Source organism: Callospermophilus lateralis, chromosome 12 (genome assembly GCF_048772815.1).
Source record: "Callospermophilus lateralis isolate mCalLat2 chromosome 12, mCalLat2.hap1, whole genome shotgun sequence".
Classification (NCBI taxonomy): Eukaryota; Metazoa; Chordata; class Mammalia; order Rodentia; family Sciuridae; genus Callospermophilus; species Callospermophilus lateralis.
Window position 1 is genome coordinate 39693381 of NC_135316.1, and position 17181 is coordinate 39710561.

Genomic DNA, 17181 nt, shown 5'->3' on the forward strand with positions numbered 1-17181 from the left:
GAAAAAGAAGTACATTAATGTTTATAGCATAGAAGTTTGGACATGTTCACGACTTTTATGTTTATCATGGCTCTTGCTTCAGTGTGGTTTGAGGCCTTATGTGTGAATCAGGGCAGAGCCTTTAGAATCAGTGTGGCTTGTGCCCTTATAAGGAGATCAGGGTGGACCCTTGGTAAAGGGTACCTTATGTCCTCATAAGGAGAACAGAACAATTTTTTATTTAATGTGACATGCTTCATTATATGATTGTCTTCCCTCCTATTTGGTTGATGATTATAGTGAAACATTTCAATTTCCTTACCTCTCATTTTGGGTATGCTCTACAAGTATTTTCTTGTGGTTCAGGTGGGGTTCCATTTAAAATGAGAAAGAGATGCCACTGTGATGTGAATTTATAGCAATATGACTTCAGTGGTGTACAGATGTGGCTATTGTACCTCTCCAACCCCTCCCCAACCCATCCCCCTCAGTTACTAATTCGAAAGTGTTATAATTGGTATTTATTTAATACCACAGAATAAAATTGGGGTGTTTTGATACAATCTTCTCTTACATCTTGTAGAACATAAAAGTAACACTAGCTTTTATAATTGTCATGAATTTTCTTTAGCAGGATCTTTCTGTCTTCATCAAGATCTGAGCTCCTATCTAATGTCCTTCAGTGCAACCTGAAGGACTCCCCTCACACAGGGCACATCTAGTGGGGACCAGCTCCCTGGGCTCTTGTTTATCGCATGCTGTGGTTTGAATGTGTGTATCCCTCCCCAAATTCCTGTTGACAGTTCACCCTCAATGTATCAGTATTTAGGCCAAGAAGCTCCAACCCCAGGGATGGGAGGTACACCTTAAGAGAGCTTCTCCAGCATGTGCAAGGACCTGGTTCAGATGCCAGCACCACACACACACACACACACACACACACACACACACACGTTTGTCAAGCTAGGCACAATGATGTGTGGCTGTGTTTTAATTAGTTTTTTTTTTTTTTTTTGTCTCTGTGACCAAAATACCCAAACAGAACAATTTGAAAGAAGAAAAGCTTCTCTGGGGCTACCAGTTCCAGAGTCTCAGTTCCTAGATGGCTGACTCCATGCTCTGCCCAAGGTGAGGCAGTCCATCATGGGGCAAGGGCCCAGTGGAGGAAAGCTGCTCAGTTCAGGCAGCAAAGAAGCAGAAACCTTGAGTGTAGATAAGACGAGGTCTTTCAAAGCCACAAAGTTAACACAGATTTTCAGACTCAAAAGCTCAAAAAAAAAAAAAAAAAAAAGTCTGAAGTATTCTACAAATTTTATCTTCTAAAAAAGTACATATCTGTCTCCATAATGCACTAAAGCAAAAGACTTTTTAGAGACCTTTCTTATTCTTACCATGAAAGTGAAAAAGGTCGTAGAGGCCCCAAAGTAACATGATCACCTGTGGTTATGCCCAGGTGTGACTGGGTCATTTTTTGTTCTGTCCTTACAAGGAGCCATTGTGAGGGAACTTCAAACAGTGGGCATATAAGGAAGTGGTTGCAGCTGGGTTTTGTCCATAAATACAGGAAGCTCTTGGTGGTGACCTTTGTACTCCCAGATAGCGTGTTTGGTGGTGGTTGGTGGCTGGTGGTTGTGATATTTGGATAATGGTTTTTGAATTAGGATGCTTTTTTTTTCTTTCTTTTTTTTTTTTTGCTTCATTGTTTTTTGTTTGTTTTGTTTTGGCTTATTGTTATTTTTTAAGCTAGTATCCTTGTTCTGGTTTAGGATGAGCAGTGAGTGTAGTCAGAGCAGTGTAGTGCCTCAGGGGCGGGGCTGCTGCTGTGAGACCAACTTCAGGGACCATTTTGGGGTCCTGCAGGATATTGAGAATGGGGGCTTCTCCCAAGTGAAACTTGCCCACCATCTGTTCAACAGGACAGAGGTTGCTATGAAAGTCTTGGCAAAAGTCGCTTCAAATTTCCCCTTGTTCTCTGAATCTAATATGATGGTGGCCTTGGATCACTGAAACATGATCCAGCTGTTTCAGATCATTGAGAACATTGACTATTTTTACATGATCATGGGACATGCAGGTGGGGGACAGCTGTGGGACCTCATCCCATCTGGTGGCATTCAGGAGGAGGAGGTCCCACAGACTGTTCAGGCAGATCATGTGTGCCATGCCGTACTGCCACAAGCCGGGTATCATGCACTTGGATCTGAAGCTGGAGAACTTCATGGTGAAAGATAGCTGCAATGTTGAACTCATTGACTTTGGCCTGAGCACCAGATTTACAGCTGGGGAGAAGCTGAAGAGGATCTGGGGCACTTGTCTATACTTTTTTCCTGAACTCACCCAGGGGAAGGAATATGAGGGCCCCCCAGCAGATGTCTGGAGCCTGGGCATCATTCTTTATTTTATGCTCACAGGGAGACGCCCATTTAGGGCAGCCAGCAGAAAGCAAGTGAAGAAGCTCATCACACAGGGAACCTATGATATTCCCCGACATGTGTCCAAATGAACACAGAACCTCATCAGTGAGAGCCTGATAGTGGACACCAGGCAGAGGCCCACCATAGAGCAAGTAATGGGACACCCATGGCTGAGTCAGGATGAGGGAGCTGCTTCAGCCAGTCCTTCCTACTGAGTAGCTCCCCAAACTCCCAGATACCACAATTTTGAGAACCATGATCAACATGGGTCACCACCCCTCTAATACTTGGGTGTCCTTGGACAGTTGAAGGTTTGAGACACCACAGCCACCTACCTCATCCTCAAGCACTAGAGAACCCAGGGAGCTGGCCCTGCAGATATTCCCAGAGTCAGCCCTAAGAAGTGTTCCAGTGAGCCTGCCCTTCCCTTGCCCTGTGAGTAGCAGCAGCATGAGGAGGCCAACCAGTCTCAGCAGAAGGGTCTGCAGGGCCTGCCCTCCCGCTCTGCTTTATCCATGTGGACACACCTGCTCCAAGTCTAGCCTCCCAGCATGACTCCCTTCCCAGCAGCTCATCCTCCCAAAGATTTTGAAAAGACAAGGCTTTTTAAAATTATTTGTTTAGAAAGCAGCCTCAGGGCCAGGTCCAGAGCCTAGCAGCCATCCTTTCCAAGGCCTGGACCACTGTGCCTCCCTTTCCTGCTCACTCTATATGTTCACTCACCTGAGCCAGTGTAGATGGGGACTCACTTGCCTTAAGCCAATGGAGATGAGAACTTGCTCTCCTTGACAGAGATTCTCCCTTTCAGCCATTGTTGACCTGATTCCCTCTGAGCTGGTTGCTTTGGCCAGAAGGAATCCTTTACCTGGTCTTTACACCCTTGCCTGAAGTGTGTGGGGATAGAGGTTTGCAGCTATTGGAGAAGACACCTCTGGCAAGGCATTGGAGTGTTCTATGGCTTCATCTCAATAATCCCATATGCAGGGAAGCAAGATCTGAGCCAGTGAACTGTCAGCAGTAGGGGGTGTGCCTGCAGCAGGGGCTGGGTGCTTCAGGCAGGCTACCATGCAGCCTCCCCATCCAACAGCTCCTCCTAATTGCAGCGGAGGGTCCTGGAAAATGAACACATAGGATTGGAGGAGGAGCAGAGATGTGAAATATCAGGGATGCTACTTACATAAAATCCCAGTGTACCCATGTGGAGTTGCTCTTATATTTGGGTTCTGTGGACACTGAATTTTGTAAATTAAAGCACACACAATAAGTAAGAAATGCCCAGGTTAGGGCATGAGGCTTTGTGTACCTTTCAGCCCTTGCATGGCTGCAGATCTGGGACTCCCAGAACTGCTCTGGGCAGCAGCTTCCTGCCCTTCCCTTTAGGGGTCAGAAATTACTACCTTTAAAACAAATGATGGGTCATGTGTCATTTCAGTAGTTTTCCATTTTTCTCCTGAGCTAAGAAATAGGTTTTAGAGGGAAAATACTCTATCATGCTGGTTTTGACCATATGTCTTATTTGTAAGTGTCAAGAGGTAAAATAAGTATTATCATGTTCATATAACAGATTTTCTCCGATTAAATTTATCCAGAAAATTGCTCTTAATGTGTAAAATACAGTTTTGAGAATTTTAGTTTTTGTAACATTTCAAAAATGATTTGAGATGGAAGCACTTTAATAACTCCAAGTTGTATGGATCAATTTTTTTTAAAACTTTAGTCTTATAATAACTTGGCTCTATTGGGCAAATTTTTGTCCATAACAAAATGTTTCCAAGGATCTCCTGAAGCATTGTAAGAAGGCAAGCCTATGACGGGACATGTGCTATTTCAGTTGAAAATGCAGTGTGCTTATCAAGCCCATGATCATAAGAGGGAATTATACTCTAAAAATGGTAAAAGGGTTTGTTTGTTGAGAATTCCTTGTTAATACTGAACATTCTGAAAGCTAGGCTGTTGGAGATACCTCAGAAAAATTAGACTGAAACCACCTTTTGACCCAGCACCCACTCCTCAGTTTATACCCAAAGGACTTAAAAGCAGCATACTATAGTGACATAGCCACATCAATGTTTACAGCAGCTCTATTCACAGTCACCAAACTATGTAACCAAACTAGATGTCCTTCAATAGATGAATGAATAAAGAAAATGTGGTATGTATATACACAGTAGAATATTAATCAGACTTGAAGAGTGGAATTATTGCATTTGCAGGTAAATAGATGGAGCTGGAGAATATCATGCTAAGCAAAATCAGCCAAACCCCCCAAAACAAAGACGAAATGTTTTCTGTGATATGCAGATGCCGATCCATAATGGGGGCTGGTGGCTAGGGAAGAGTGGAGGAACTTTGGATTGGGCATAGGGGAGTGAGGGGAAGGGGGTGTGGAGGTTGGAAGGATGGTGGAATGAGACGAACATTATTACCCTATGTACATGTATGATTGCATGAACGGTATGACTCTGCACCATGTAGAGCTAGAGAAATGAGAAATTGTGCTCCATTTGTGTACAATGAGTTGAAATGCATTCTGTTTTCATGTATAACTAATTAGAACAGATAAAGAAATGTGATTTATATCCTACAAAGGAGACTCTGTTTGCTGTGTGGAGAATGAATCATGGGGAAAGAATGGAGAAATAAGATAATTTAGAAGATTAATGCAGACTGAGTCAGAGGTTAAATAGGTTGAATGAGTCAGTGTGCAGGCTGAATAAAAAGAGAAATGTGAGCACAATCAATGCATATGTTGGATTTGAAATCAATAAGGCTTCTTTTTGGATTTTGTAGAAAATGTCAGAAGTGCAATGCATCAAGAAATATCTCCTGCTGCTATTGTGCAGATACTAAGTAGATGATAGGGTACTTGTCCCATTTGCTGGGATCAGGAGAGAGTTCCTTGCATGAAAATTAAAGGAATGAATGAAACATCTCTTTCATAAACTTTCAACTGATGTAATCAATCATTTTGTACAAGAATCTTGGGTAATTATTTAATGACACAGGAAAATAACATGTTATAAAACAAGCTGGTTACAACAGTAGGTAGAGGATGACTTCATTTTGGGAGGAAAAAAAAACTAAAATGTATATACATGCATAAAAAAACCTGCAATATTACATACCAAAGTCTCAACATTATTACTTCTGTCCAGTGATTGAATATCCATCATTTCAAATCAAAATAATTTTCATTATAAACATGATTCCAACCATTCTAGATAATTCTCCTCAGTTTCCTGTGGAAAAGAGGAAGAACATTTAAAATATTTCATAAGATACTAGGAAATAAAGGCAAGAGAAGACATTGCAAATCTTTTGGAATTACAGTAATCCTTCTTATCTAGGAATATCGATGCTTTGAATCCCTGAAAAATGTGGGTTTCCTTCATATGAAAATGACACCAAGGCGAGACAAAAACTCTGTAGAATGAAAACACTTGTTACAGACTACAGTTAGGTCAATTTTTTAAATAAAATCTGCCAAATTTGTCTTTTGTTTATGTATTTACATTAAAGTTAATTATTGGTAATTTTAATTATTACTTATTGGTACTCATTGGTAGAATTTAACTCTGCCATTTTATTATTTGTATCTTCTGGTTCTCATTCTTCTGTCTCCTTTTAATTGTCTTTCTGCTGGGTTATTGGAATATTTATTTGGGGTTACATTTTGATTTGCATACAATAGATTTGAGTATATCTCCTTTGAATATATTTTAGTGGTTTTTCTATAGTTTAAAATGAATATATATACACTTATATACATATATATGTATGTATGACACATCATTTTATTGGTAACAAAATATTTCTATTTTGAAGGTTGTGTGTGTGTGCGTGTGTGAAATATAAAATTTTATTTCAGTTGAATTGCCATTACCCTACTTGTAAATATCATAGCTTTGAAAAATCAGATGGTGTTACAATTTTTATTTTAATCACTTATATGACGAATAAAACTTCATAAACAGGAGAATCTACTACAAATACACCATTTATTTTCTCTTTCTATTGTCCCTTCATTCTTTAATGTTTCAAGCTTGCTGATCTTCACATTTTGTTTTTCTGTTAAAAGAACTTCAATTAGCCATTTTTTATGAGTAGTTTCACTAATAAAAGGTTTGGTATTCCTTTGTTTGAGAATATATTTATTCTCTGTTTCCCTGAAGTTTTGTTGGATATAGAGTTTTCATTAATAACTCTTTTCTTTTTAAAAAAATTTTATTATTATTATTATTATTATTATTATTATTATTATTAGTTGTTCAAAACATTAAAAAGCTCTTGACATATCATATTTCATACATTTGATTCAAGTGGATTATGAACTCCCATTTTTAGCCTGTATATAAATTGCAGAATCACATCAGTTACACATCCACGTTTTTACATACTGCCATACTAGTGTATGTTGTATTCTGCTGCCCTTCCTATCCTCTACTATTCCCCCTCCCCTCCCATCCCCTCCCATCTTCTCTCTCTACCCCATCTACTGTAATTCATTTCTCTCTCTTGTTTTTTTTCCTTTCCCCTCACTTCCTCTTATATGTAATTTTGTATAACAATGAGGGTTTCCTTCCATTTCCATGCAATTTCCCTTCTCTCTCCCTTTCCTTCCCACCTCTCCTCCCTGTTTAATGGTAATCTTCTTCTCATGCTCTTTCTCCCTGCTCTGTTGTTGGTTGCCTTCCTTATATCAAAGATGACATTTGGCATTTGTTTTTTAGGGATTGGCTAGCTTCACTTAGCATAATCTGCTCTAGTGCCATCCATTTCCCTGCAAATTCCATGATTTTGTCATTTTTAGTGCAGAGTAATACTCCATTGTGTATAAATGCCACATTTTTTTTTTTATCCATTCATCTATTGCAGGGCATCTAGTTTGGTTCCACAGTCTAGCTATTGTGAATTGTGCTGCTGTGAACATCAATGTAGCTGTATCCTTATAATACACTCTTTTAAGGTCTTTGGGGAATAGTCCAAGAAGGGCATAGCTGGGTCAAATGGTGGTTCCATTCCCAGCTTTCCGAGGAATCTCCATACTGCTTTCCAAATTGGCCGCACCAATTTGCAGTCCCACCAGCAATGTACAAGTGTACCCTTTTCCCCACATCCTCACCAGCACTTGTTGTTGTTTGACTTCATAATGGCTGCCATATACCCTGTTCATGAATAGGCAGAACTAACATCATCAAAATGGCGATATTACCAAAAGTTCTATATAGGTTTAATGCAATGCCAATCAAAATCCCAAAGGCATTTCTTGTAGAAATAGATAAAGCAATCATGAAATTCATCTGGAAAAATAAAAGACGCAGAATAACAAAAGCAATTCTAAGCAGGAAGAGTGAAACAGGCGGTATAGCAATACCAGACTTCAAACTATACTACAGAGCAATAGTAACAAAAAAAGCATGGTACTGGTACCAAAACAGGTGGGTGGACCAATGGTACAGAATAATAACTGTTTTCTTTCACTACTTCAAAAAATTGTGCCATTTTTTGAGGGCATACATGATTTCAGATAAGTAATATGCTGTCACCTGAATAAAAAATCTCTACAGGTAATGTATCTTTCTGTCTGCTTTTATAAATTTCTTTTAATTTTCAAAAGTTTAATAATCTTTGTCCTGTTACTGTATTGAATTCTAAATGAAAATTGAAACAGAATTTTCAATGATAAAGTGTGTGTATGGAGAGTTGTGGTCACTGTTCTTCTTTACTTGGAGAAAAGCTAACCAATACATACAACACGTTTTTTTGTTTGTTTGTTTGTTTGTTTGTTTTTGTAACAGACTCACACATAAGTTCACTAATATAAGAGAATATGTAAATGAATTGAGACAATCAAATGCTAATTCTTTGTATGTAAGAGAGAATTTAATTTACCTAAATTGTTTAGTATATTATGTGAGTATACATTGATTTCAATCAAAATCACAGAGTTTATTATAAAGTAATAGTAAATGAGACAATACAACCTGGAAAAAAGATCAATGGTAGAGGAAACAAAAACCAAACTAAAGACACTCAGAAGTAATTGTGATAAAGCCAGAACACTTCAAATTTCTAATGAAAATATGACTACCTAATAAATATTGCCGATAGAATGATTCATGAACAAAAATATTTATATAACTACATTACACTATATAAAATCAATTATAATGCATTAATGACATAATTATAAAAACATTTAATAGCTTCACAAATATGAGCAATTAATGGCAGGCCTCAAAATAAGATTTTTAAGTAAAAACATGCTAAAATAAGATTTTTAAGGTAAAAATATCCTCAAGTAGTCTCCTCAATATCCTAAAATATTCATATTCATTTGATGATTATTTTTAATTGAAACACTTTTATGTGTTGATATCTAGAGCTTTTTTTATTGATAACTATTTTTTTAAAAAAATTCTATTAAGTGAAAGAATAATTCTAGTATTAAATATAGCTATTTTCAATTCACATAATGAAAAGAATTATTTCTGGTACACAAGCACAGTACAAATATGCTAAAAATTTTTAAAATGAAAATTGAACACATAGAAATATCTATAGAAATGGATAAAAACTGAAAATTTTACCTCATTAGTATTTGGGTAAATGTAAATACTGTACCTTATTATCACTTCATAATCACAGTCATGATAACTTGTAAGAACTCTGATGTCAGTGTTGCTGACGAATTGGAATAACAGCCACTTTTATTTCCTGGAAATTCAAGTGTAAAACATCCTAATGCATTTGTAAAATGATTTGGTGTTATCTATATTAAAGATTCATAATTCAGCAATTTCACTTTCTGGCATATATAATATATGAATCCTTGTACTTTTTGACCAGGAATTATTTATTAGAATACTTGTAACATGGAATAACACACAACAGTCCAAATGTCCATCAATAATAGAATGCAATATTTCTATATCATAAATATTATGTAATCTCAATTATATACATATGGAAGCAATTATTATCAAGAAGAATGAGTCGAAATCATGTTGAACGCAAAGTCAGTCATCAAAATATACAACTAATATGGTCACACTTGATAGGATCAAAACTATAACTAATGTCACATGAGCATAAAGAAATAGAGATGTGTTATACTCATGAGCAAGACTGTTGATGAGTAGAAGCAGCACATAGATAGTTAATAAGATTCAGGTATGAGCCCATTTATTCTGTATTACAGACAAAATTAAACATGAGGGACACAAAAATTATGATTGCACACGCATTTTAAAAAGCACAGTGGTGTGTTTCAGAAAATGTCCTGCTGGTATTATATTTGTTAGAAGCTGATTAATGGGAAATTACTGATTTATTTTTATTAGATTATTTAATAAAAACGTACCCCTATAATCTGTCAAAAACATCTACTTTTAATAAATGTTATAGAGATCAGATGAAATAAGTTTTTTTTCCACCAATTTTGGGAATAAAATTTCTAACTCTTTTGGCTTTGCTTACACATTCTTTCAATGTTTAAAGTTCTACACCATATATACTTATATATTTTTAGCATCAAACTTAATTAACCTATTATTACTAGTGATGTAAGTGTTGGATGAAAATGGAGCTAAATTTTTGTTGTTGTTAAAAGTAGGACAGGTGGAAAAATAATTTTTTAAAAAAATCTCAGTGGCTCTTATTCTTTTTATGAGTGTATATTAATTATATAGTAATCTGGGTTTTATGGTGATATATTACTATGCACATGTAACATTATTTGATCCATTTCACTTCCTACTACCTCCCTTTACTTTCCCTTGCCAATCTTCTTCCTCTACACTGTCTCACTACTTTATGTCCTTTTTTACCCTTTATATTTTTTATGTATTTTACATTTTTCCTTTATTCCTTTTCACCTTTTCTATTTTCCACAAGGGATAGAAAACATGATTCTCATCTTTTTCACTATTCTTATTCTTGTCTCTTATTCTTATCATGATTTATTTCAGTTGAGGTTTAATATTGATTAGAAAAACCAACAGAAGGGGCTCTTCCATGATGGATCCAACCATAGAAATTTATGTACAAAATGATCTTTCCCTCAGATTTGTTTTCAATATGTGACAAAATTAATTTTGAATTTATTTAAAATGTCTTCATATAAAAATGTATAAGGAGTACTCAATATGATGCCATTTAATCATTTCTGTCTTTTTTTTTAAAGAGGGAGAGAGAGAGAGAGAGAATTTTTTAATATTTATTTTTTTTTAGTTTTCGGTGGACACAACATCTTTGTTTGCATGTGGTGCTGAGGATCGAACCCAGGCCGCACACACGCCAGGAGAGCGCGCTACCGCTTGAGCCACATCCCCAGCCCCATCATTTCTGTCTTGTGTGAAAGCAAATATAATTCAAAATCATAAGTAAAAGTTTGAAAAAACAATTTCAAATGTACATATGAAAAAAAAAATAAGGGATATTATATTAAAAGATAGGAAAGACTGATGTAATGACCTCCATGGTTCCATGTATGTTGAATTGAGAGAGAATAATTGAATATCAAACCAAAAAATGACACATTGCCATTTTGGTTCCTACACTAATGATCATACAGATATGATTTATGACTTTGAGAAAGTTAAAATGCCCTTGGAGAGAACAGGATATTCATGTTGACCACAGATCTTCTCGTTTCATAAGTCTGAATGATGTACTCACTGTTTTGTACTTGACAAAATATCTAGAACTTCCCATGTAGGTATAATTGACTTTCCAGATGTAATTGTGGTAAAACTTTGGTAACATAAAATGGATTTTTAAGTCATAATTTTTTTTATAAAACTGAAATTTGAATATTTATTTGAGATCTTAGTCCAATTATAAGTTACTGAATAACTGTACAATAAATACATAAGATGCTTTTGATTCTTCTAATAAGAGAAAGTGACAACAAGAAAAGGCAAGATGGTTAATTGCTATTTGGAAGAAATATAAATATACTACAGAGGTAGAAAATAACTTCCAAATAAGAGATCCATCGAACAGAACATTTCCACATTTTAAGTTTCACTTGAGTCACCTCACAAACATTTTTGGAGAGAAAAATGCTCTCCTAGCTGAAGAAACAAAGGTGAGTACTATAATTTCTGAATATTGGTTATAGGGCAAAATATAAAGTATATAAGAAAATCTCTATTTCATTAGTCAGGAAATAAAGTAATACAAATAACAAATACACTGCAAATATTAAAATCCTGAAAGAAGCATTTCAGAAATTATTTTGCTCAACCTGAGAATCTCTTGAAAACTTTGCCATGCTTCTCTTTGTGTAGGTGTATATTTGCAAAATGCAAGTTCCTTTCAGTAATGAAAGGAGGTGGAAGCAACAGTTACAAAATCCAGAACCTAAATCCTAATTGAAAGAGACACTGAAAACTGAACTCAGATAGAGACCACAAGAATTCACCCATTTCAAACAAAGAGTGGTTGGAAAGCAGGAAAATCAAAATAAAAGTTAGAAAATTTACAACCACAAACCACAAGCTACTTCCCTGAGTATAAAACAGTCTTAGATTCAACAATCCTGGAGGCTAGTGGCTGCTTTCAGTTGTTCTTCTTGATTGTTAGTAAGCCAGTTACTTACTATTATTTATTAAAAGGTAAACAAAAAGCCTTCTCTAGGGGACTTCTTTTCTTCCAAGAATTGTCACAGGTAAAGTCTGATTTTATACTATCACTCATTTACTCATCTCAAAAGAGGGAAAGGAGGGTCTGGAAAGGAGAGCTGTCAGAAACAACAATATGAAAAATGACTGTGGAATCTAATATTAGATACAGAATAGGACTCATGCACAGGCATGTGTATACACCCTCACACATTTGAGAAGCTCACTTGTGTGCCAAGGTAAGTAATGTGGAAGAAAATGTTTACAGAACCCAAAATGAAACTGGAAATAGTAACTCACAGTGGAGTCTTGTTTCTCGTGGAGCCCTTTCCTTTTGATGTGTATACCAGGTACCATTCTTCACCCAGCTTTCTGCTGTCTTCATATTTCTTCCTCATTGCAATTTCAGGAAAATGCTGATGTAAAAATACCATAGAATTATACTACTGTGCCCAGAATTTTACCTCATAATGCCTCCAATACATCAAGAAAATCATTTTTTTCTTATAGACTAAGGACTTACCATTAAATTTAGGAAAATAAATGTTTTACATTTGTAGAATTCAAATATTTTAAACAGATTACTAAATATGATAAATGGGCTAAGGGTTTTTGCTTTTTCTGTGTCATCACAACTATTTTTAGAAGGGGGCCTATGTTTTCATCATTGCAACCTGTACTTTTGGCAAGCTATGATCACAGATGAGTATTTAGAAAGTCATTTGATGTATGCCATGAAATGTGGAAGAGCATGTGCAGATATAAATTCTAAAAATTCAATTCAGGAAAACATTTAAGGTTTCAAAAACATAGTCTAGAGCATCAAATATGTTTGCAAAAATTGATGTGATATCCTGGAACCAACTTGTGAAAGGGTTAACTGAAGGATTAAAAAGTGACTGCTCTAGTTTTTTCAAATGTACACTTGATCTGCACTTTCTCAAAGAGATATTTTTAGATTACTTGGAAGGTGTCATTTAAATTAAACAATAACAACAACAAAAAAAACCCTAAAATTTTCAATTTTTATGCATTTTTATTTGAGATAAATACCAAAGCATATTAAATTTCTCCTTGAGGGAATTGCTTTTTCATTTTTACTTTTTAATCCATTATTTTTTATTTATACCTACTTTTCTTCTGATGTAGTGATCATTGTTTTTTAAAGTCTTCTAATTACTTTTTACGGTTACTTTGTTTTGTATACATATTTGGGTATGTATTATGCACACATGTACAGTTTGTGTATTTGTATTTGTGTGCATTCATGTATAGATGTTATGGGTGAGACATATTTGAATGTGGATATGTACACACTGGAGTACATAATGTACAACTATGTGTCTGATATTTATATAGGTATGTACGTTTTACATACGCATGCTTTAGTATAAATGTGTATGGGCTCATTCGTATGTATATGCATGTGTATTTCTGAATAGGTGGTGTGTGTGTATGCACTAGTGTATTTTATTTGTGGTCATTTTGTGCTTTCATTTGGTTTTCTGGTTCTGGTTTATTTGATTCATCATATTGCTTTGTAATGAATACATGACTCAACTTTTAATTTGGCAACTTTGTTTCTAAACAACATTTAATATATTTTATTGCAGAAATGTCCTTCTTTGTAATAGCTAACTCTGCTTTCTCAGTAGAAACCATTCTTTTTAATCTTCTTGAAGATATGAATCACACATTTTCTATGTTCCTGACCTGCTCTAAACAATAAATTCAGTTCAAAGAGAGTTAGTTCTTCAATACTTTAGGGTAGTCCTCTTATATATCTTTCAACAAATAATATCTTTCTGGTTTCTTTTTCCAGTTTTACTGCCTTCATTTTCTGCCACTTATGTGCTTTGCTCTGATAAGGAAAATCATCACCAAATATACATATACTTCCTCCTCAATGGGCTCTTTATACATTTGCAATCTATTGGTATTAGCAGAATTTCATTCTCATTCTTTACTAAAACCTTCCTACAGTGTTGCTGTATCACTTGAAAACAATGTTAGTTTGTTGTCTTTAGATTTTATTTAATTTTTGGTAGAAATTTAATTAGGAATTTGTCTATCAATTTTTTTGTCAAAATTAGGTACTGGGAAGAATTATAAATCTTTGTGGCGGTCATTATTCTACAGATGACTCAAATATTTTCTTAGAAAATAAAATATAATTAACTTTTTTTTCAAAATATAAGAATATTCCAAAGGGAATGAGAATAGTATATTGAAAAAACACTGCACTCCCATGTCTTCTGCAAATTTTTTCACCATACGTAAGATATGGAAGCATCCTAAATATTCATTAAATATTGAATGGATGACGAATATGGTAGGTATGTGGTAGATATACAAAATGGAATACTACTCAATCATAAAAAGGATGGAATCCCACCATTTTTTATTATATGGTTGAAACTACAGATTATTAGGTTAAGCAAAGTAAGCCAGGCACAGAAAGTGAAGTACCACATGATCTCATTCACGTGAGGAATCTAAGAAAGTTGATATCACAGAAGTTGAGAAGAGAATAGTGGTTACCAGAGACTGAGTAGTGAAAGGGTAAAGAGGGGATAGAAAAGAATAAACAATGGGTGATAAGCCATAGTTAGACAAAAGCAAGAAGTTCTGATATGCTATGGCACAGAGGAGTGACTATAGATGACAAAAGTACACTGTTTTTTTTTTGGGGGGGGGATACTAGAGATTGAACCCAGAGGCACTTGCCACAGTCTGGCTGGGCACAATTCAGGAGCCACTTGTCAAAAGAAATAAACTTTATTTTTAGAACACACACACCACACCATACAGCTCCTCAGTGAAAACCCTCAGAGCCCAGCTGCCACACCCGGCTTCCCACAAGCCTCTCCACCTCCCCCACTCCTCCTGCTTTTGAGGCCCATTGGCTGCGTTGCGTGGGCAGAGCCAAAAAAAGTCCCCCAATGAGCAGCTCCCTGGTCTGAAAGGGCGGGGAAATAGCCCAATGAGCATCATCAGAGAGGAGCCAATCAGTTGGCAGCTAGAAGTTTGCTGGGGCCGCTGTGAGCCAATCATCAGCTGGCAGCTGGAAGTTTGCTGGGGCCCCTTCGGCTAAGGCTCTCAACATCTCCCACTCTCTGTTTAAACAACAAGCATGTGGCTTAGGGACGGTGCCTGCCTTAGGTTGTCTAATAGTACATATGGTTCTTACACATCATCGGATAAGCTGACCTCAAGGCGTCTGCCTCCTTTCTTAGGTTGGTACCATTGCAATTGAATCTTACCCGTCATTGACTACCGGTCCAGCATATAGCCACACCTGTGGATAGGTCTTTGTACCAGCGGGGGTGGGGGGTGAGGTTCTTTGCCTCACCTCTGTTGGCCCCCAAGTTTTAGCTGAATGACCATGACAAGCAGAAGGGAGGAAGATACATCAAGCCAATTGACGGCTCCTTTTGGAAAAATTGTACCACCAATGACACCATCAGCAAAAATACCCCAACACTACCATAAGTTGCTGCACCAACAGATAGTTCACAATACATACAAGTGAGTTCACAATGCATACAAGTGATACATAGTCCAGGCAAGTTCTACAAGCAGTTCAGTGATGGCTATTGCAGAAGCTGTAGATTGGTTTTATCTTTGTCTTCACTGGCACTGGGATGAAGATAGGAATTCTGGCAATAATGGCTAAAGAAAAAAATTATGTAACATTCCAGAAGGCACTAAAAGAAAACAATTTTCTGAACAATTTACATTATCTTGAACAGAATTATTAAATATAATGAAAAGGAAAGGTGAAAGTAAACAAACAGATCTGTTAACCTCGTTTTTTGTTCACATATTAAAACAATCCTCAACAGTTGTTTACCCAATTTAAATTACGTGAATAAAAAAAAAATATTTGGATCCATTTTTTCATGAGCGCTCATCATATATGATATATGGACATACGTACATATAAACATACAACATAAAACACAAATGTGCACACATAATATAATACATACAACACATAACATAATAGTAAAGGCCTTATAACTTTTTACAGGTGAAATCCCCATTGCAATGTTTAAAAACTCTATAGTCAAAAAATAGAACTGATCAGCAAAACATTAACCTAGGTCTGTATGAGCTCAAAAAACAAAATAGAACTTCATGATGTGGGAAAGGGTAATAATAAAATAGATATTGGTTCTGTTGCAGATGTAAGGATAGCCAAACTGGAGTTTTGGATATCAGCTGTTATGGATTTGAGCCAAATCATCTTCTTTTTGGTCTGTAGAAATCGCTTTAGTTAATCTCTCTGGAAATCCAAATCGGCTGCTGTTCTCCCTGTGGAAACATTCAAACAGACCCCCGACTCCAGACAATCACTGGGTCAGGACCTTAGTTAATCTCTCTGGAATCCAAATCGGTTGCTGTTCTCCTTGTGGAAACACACAAACAGACCCCCGACTCCAGAAAATTACTGGGTCAGGATCTTTCCATTGTCCTGTTAGAAAAGTACCTTGGGCTTATGTACATTTTTTGGACACATATGCCTTTCCGCGGCACTAAGTCCTGATGAATCCAAATTTAAAAAGTTTAGAGTAAAAAGGGTTATTTTAAGTTTATCTTTAGGGAATATATACCCCTTCCCAATTCCTTCTTTTTGCTTTAATAAGTGCGTTTTAATAGGATTACTTTGTTAACATAAATTTGACACATAGTTGGACTGTTAGCCATCCCTTGAGGGAGTACTTTCCATTCATATCTCTGATCAAAACCTTCATGATTCAGTGCAGGGATAGTAAATGCAAAACATGGAATATCCTCAAGATGAATTGGAATGGAAAAAAAAAACAATCTTTAATATCTATAACTAAAACATACCAGGTTTTGGCAAAGCAGACAATTGAGGAATCCCCGATTGAGCAGGTCCCATAATAACCATCTCATTATTAATGGCTCTTAAATCTTGCAATAATCTCCATTTACCAGATTTCTTTTTGATGACAAAAATGGGAGTATTATGGGGAGATATGGAAGGTTGTATATGTCCTTCCGCTAATTGTTGTTTGGCCAGGTCATGGGCTGCTTGTATCTTTTCTTTAGTCAGGGGCCACTGAGGAACCCATATTGGTCTTTCTGATTTCCAAGTAATTTTTATTGTCTCAGTGGCCCTTTCTGAAAATCCA